Here is a 5817-nt window from a genome sequence, read left to right on the forward strand (position 1 = left end):
ACACAAAGACACATGCACACGTATGTTTATTGCGGCACTATTCACAATAGCAAAGACTTGGAATCAACCCAAATGTCCATCTGTGACAGACTGGATTAAGAAAATGTGGCACATATACACCATGGAATACTACGCAGCCATAAAAAAGGATGAGTTTGCGTCCTTTGTAGGGACATGGATGCAGCTGGAAACCATCATTCTTAGCAAACAAGAACAGAAAACCAAACACCGCATGTTCTCACTCATAGGTGGGAACTGAACAATGAGATCACTTGGACTTGGGAAGGGGAACATCACACACCGGGGCCTATCATGGGGGGGAGGGGGGAGGGATTGCATTGGGAGTTATACCTGATATAAATGATGAATTGATGGGTGTGACGAGTTGATGGGTGCAGCACACCAACATGGCACAAGTATACATATGTAGCAAACCTGCACGTTATGCACATGTACCCTAGAACTTAAAGTATAATAATAAAAAAAAATTTAAAAAAAAGAATTCTGATGTAAATTAGTTTTAATAAAATCATCATATGTACCCTTTGGGGTAGATAGAACAGGTAGTATTATTCTTGCTTTGCAAGTAAGGACACTGAGATGCAAAGATACTACTACTTTTCTAAGATTAGTAAGTTTGGACACAAAACTTAAATCCACATCTTTGTCCTATATTTTTTCTAATGATAAACCATATAAACAAATACAATTTTTGTTAAACAGAAACATCAGATTTCTGTTTCTAAATTGATCTGCTAGATGAGGAAATTATCAATAGAGCTGTTTTATAAAAGCACACATCAAAGCATAAATACTCTTTTCAATTAATATTTAAAACTGAATTTTCTAAAGTAAGTTTTAAAATTTGTGTTCGAAGACATGTAACATAAAACTAACCATCTTAAAGTGAACAATTTATTGACACTTAGTACATTCACAATGTTGTGCAACCACCACCTCTATCCAGTTCCAAAACATTTTCATTACTCCAAAATAAGATCCTGAAATTGTTAAACCATTTCTCCGTATTAGCCTTGACCCTCAGTTCTCCCCTCAGGCAAACACCAATCCTCTTTTGTCTCTAGGAATTCACTTATTCTAGATGGTTTGTGTAAATTGAATCGTACAACATATAACCTTTTATGTCTGTTTCTTTCACTTAGCACAGGCTTTTCAAGGTTCATCTGCACTGTAGCATGTATCAGCATTTCGTTCCTTTTTGTGGCTAAATAATATTCTACTGTGTGTGTGTGTATACATTTATATATAATTGTTTTATATATATACATTTTATATATATATACACACACATACACATAGACACATAGATGAACACTTAGGCTATTTCCGTCTTTTTGCTATTTTAATAGTCCTGCTATGAACACACGTGTTCAAGTATTTGTTTGAGTACCTGTTTTCAATTCATTAAGGCGTATGCCTAACAGTGAAATTTATGGATTATATGGCAATTCTGTGTCTAATTTTCTGAGGAGCTGACAAAATATTTTCCACAGCAGCCGTGCCATTTTACATTTCTTTCAGCAGTGCCCAAGGGTTCCAATTTATCACATTTTTGCCAATCATGCAATGTTTTTGTTTTTCTGAATGTAGCCATCTTATTAAGTGTGAAGGGGTTTTGATTTACTTTTCCCTAATGACCAATAGTGCTAAGTAACTTTTCCTGTGCTCATTGGCCACTCATATATATTCTTTGGGAAAATGTCTATTCAAGTATTTTGCTCATATTTTAATTGGATTATTTGTCTTTCGGTTGTTGAATTGTAGTAGTTCTTTATGTATTCCGGGTGCTGGACTCTTATCAGATATATGATTTGCCAATACTTTATCCCATTCTGTTCTGTTTTTTTTTTTTTTTCACTGTCTTGACAACACTTTTGATGTACAGAGTTTTTTGTTTCAATTAAGTCTAGTTTGTTGCAAGCTTCAGTTGTGGGAAGGAGAAAGATTTATGAATTATAGTTTGGAAGAACAATTAGTTTACTTCGTTGAATTATACAGAACCTTTGTGAGATGGCAATAAAAGTTTCTTTAAACTTTCTTATTAATTTTTAACTTTTAAGCTACTGCTAAAGAAACGAAAATTATTTTGAAATATCAACATTATTCTGTTTCCACATTACATTAGTAGAAACATTTAGCTTAAAAAACATCCAAGGCTTGTAATCCCAGCACTTTGGAGGCTGAGGCTGGTGGGCCGTTTGAGCCCAGGAGTTCGAGATAAGTCTGGGTAACATGGTGAAACCCCATCTCCTCCAAAACAAAACAAAACAAAAAACAAAATTAGCCAGGCGTGGTGGTGCATGCCTATAGTTCCAGCTACTCTGGAGGCTGAGGTGGGAAGCTGCAATGAGCCAAGATAGTGACGCTCTACTCCAGTCTAGACAGCAGAGTGAAACCCTCTCTCAAAAAACAAACAAGCAACAACAACAAAAAATTCTAAGAATTATTGTCTGTCTTCTGATTAAGATTTACTTTTGGTTAGTGTAAGTCATATATTTAAGGCTGCATTCAAATAAACTGGAAGCTGTTAAGTATATAAAACTATATTAAATCTTGTACCATTTAGCCTTATTTTCTTCTTTGAAAAGAAGAAACAAATTCACAGTTGATTGCCTCTTGCTGCTTCACAGATACCAGGTTATGTCTTTGTATTGATAATTCATTAATTTCATGGAATGCAGAAGTCAATTCAGAGCAAAACTATTTTTAAAAATTTATTATTCTGCATTTGGGAGGCCGAGGCGGGCAGATCACGAGGTCAGGAGATCCAGATCATCCTGGCAAACACGGTGAAACCCCGTCTCTACTTAAAAAAAAAAAAACAAAAAAAACAAAAAAAACAAAAAAAATTAGCCGGGTGTGGTGGCAGGCGCCTGTAGTCCCAGCTTCTCGGGAGACTGAGGCAGGATAATGGCGTGAACCCAGGAGGTGGTGGAGCTTGCAGTGAGGGTGGAGGGGAGAATCAGCGCACTAGCAACTACGCAGCTTGGGCGACCAGACGAGACTCCGTCTCCAAAAAAAAAAAAAAAAAAAAAAAAAATTTATTTTTCTGACGTCAAGCACTCCAGTTTGCATAGGTGTGTGTCTATGTGTACAGCTCTTCCTTTTTAAGAACGTGTTTATTCTGCAGTTATTATGTGTAGGCATTCTCTTATTCCCTATAAATACATAAATGCTTTTTACTCTTTTTGTGTTCTCATTCTAATGATAGAAGATAAAAAATAAATGAACAAACTATCTAAACTAGATTAGAAGAAAATAAATTTGGAATATGGAATATGTTCTAAAACTGTTGAAAACTTTCAAAATAAAATTAAACTGGTCTCATTTGGAGGGACAAGCTGTAGATGCCCAGTTTAAGCCACGATTTAGAAAACTTAACAGTGAAAGACTTTCAATACACAACTTGTTTTTGGCATAAACCTCTTAACATTGAACTGAAACTCAGTGATGTGACATTATTAGACACAAAGGCAACAGCATTATTTTTGGGTTTCATTCCAGTGACTGGTACTCCTGGACAAGAGAGTGATATGTGCCTACTTAGAACTGAATCATCTTTTGTCAAGCTAGGGAGGAAAGCACTGGTGTAGCCAGGAGTTCCTCTGGGCAGACGTCATTTCGGTTCTCTAATTTAATAGGGTGCAAATAGATCCTAAAATTAAAAACCCAGTCCTCTGTTTATTTCTTCTGTTTTGGAAGCAGTCAATAAGCTCCACAAAACATGAGCTCTGTGCTGTGTTTCCAATGTCAGCTGCCCCTGTGGCCAACTTTTGCTTGCTATGAAAGGATTCCATTGACTTTTACCAACCAAAAACACAGGAGACTGACTATCCAGGAACCCCATTTATTTTCAGTTATGGCTCTTCTGTTTCCATATTTAAAACAAAAAGTCTTTCTTCGCTCTGGTTTTCCAGTTTCACAAGGTCTTCAATTTTACTAACAATAGTGTGTCTATATAGTGTTTCAAGCCAAAGGAAGCCCCAATTCTTTATATGAATATATGTACATACAGCCTCTCCCTCTTCTCCTTGCCTTCCCATCCCCCAAACTTATGCATACAAATCACGTCATTCCTGAAATATGACCTCTTCAGGGTGGAGTACGTTGGATGCTGAAATAGCATATAACATTGGCCAGTATGACTGACTTCATATAGGGCTGCTGAAAGGCCGTCGGGCAAGGGAGAAACAAACACTTTTTTGAAAAAGAAAAACAAATGCCTATTAGAAATACAACAAGCCAGGGAACTAAAGGGAAATATATATTTTCCAGTCCAGAATTCAGAGGGAAAATTATTAGCTAAGATTTGAACAAAACAATGCAAAGAAGAAATCATCTCATTGATTGACATAAATCACATAACAAATGTAACTTTATCATTGTGACAAGCAATATAAAATTTGGAGAAAATATATTTTGTCATGAACTATTTACTGAAAGATTAAGTTGATGGATAGTATGTCCTTGGCTTCTAGAGTAGTTAAATTAGATTCTAATTAGAATTCTAAAAATATGAAGGACAACATTTAGTAAGAGAGATTATAAAAATCAACAAAATTTGTTTAAATGCTAGCAGAAAATCATACTGGATTCCTAATTAAAACATTGATGTTGGATTCTTGTGGTGAAGGCATTAAAATAGATACAGGGCCTGCTGCCAATTTTACAAATAAAAGTTCTTAGGGCCCAACATAGAGACATAGACACACAAACATACAAGAGTACACACAAACACACACACAAATGGGTATCCACCAAACACTATCATTAAAAAGCGTCAAAACCACAATGAGAGATACTCCACTCCTGTATACTTCCATGCTCATCAATAACATAGGGGATGCATCCCCTACAAAAGGACAAAGGTGGAAATGGAATTTAGATATATCTTCCTTACATACAACTCTAGTTACATCCACATGCTTGATTAAAAAACATAAATGACTGCTTAGTATGTATTAAATTGAATTAAAACATTTTGACCCACATTTATGGTTCCTTATATTATAAAACAATAAGAAAAAAAATCTTACCCTGTTTGCTAGTAAAACAAATCACAACATTTCTACTCACTATTCTACTAACTTTTTACTCACTTTGTTTATAGTTAGTTGCTCTATTTCATAATTCACTTTTGCCTTTGGCATCTATTTTATTATAGCTTCAGCTAATACTTTTTAGCATTTTACAATTTAACAGAAAGTCACAAGCCCACGGCACCTTAGTTCTTTACATGTATGCCAGACCTTAGAGGACATTAAACTCCACTCCCTTGTATTATAAGTGACTAAGGTCCAAAGAGACTAAACACATTTTTCAAGTACACACAGTAAGTTCTGGCAACAGAATAAGGACGAAACTCAGATTTTCTCTCTCTCTATTCTGGGCTTATTGGCATCCACATTTAATATGGCCCATCATTATTTTCTTTTGTTCAATGTTTGTTACAAACCAAAGCAACATGAGGACCTAACAAATTCGTAGGTAGATATGTTAAGATTTATTGAGCATTACACTGAAAAATGTAGTGTACACATACGTGTTTTCATATGAATATTTATATTCTCTGAACTGGTATAAAGAATAATTTTATGTACTTGATAAATATAATGAGGCTTTTTTCTTCTTTAGACTCTTCTGTGTTTTTGACATTCTCTGTCTTTTACCAAAAGACAGAACATTAAAATGATTTATATTTTCTATAATATGGGAGCAATGGCGAACAGAAACATTAAATCTTAGTTTGCTGATGGAAAAAAATTATTTTTAGACATTCTATTTGGTGTGGATCTT

This window comes from Rhinopithecus bieti, unplaced genomic scaffold (assembly GCF_001698545.2).
Source record: "Rhinopithecus bieti isolate Rb0 unplaced genomic scaffold, ASM169854v2 scaffold_1380, whole genome shotgun sequence".
Taxonomy (NCBI): domain Eukaryota; kingdom Metazoa; phylum Chordata; class Mammalia; order Primates; family Cercopithecidae; genus Rhinopithecus; species Rhinopithecus bieti.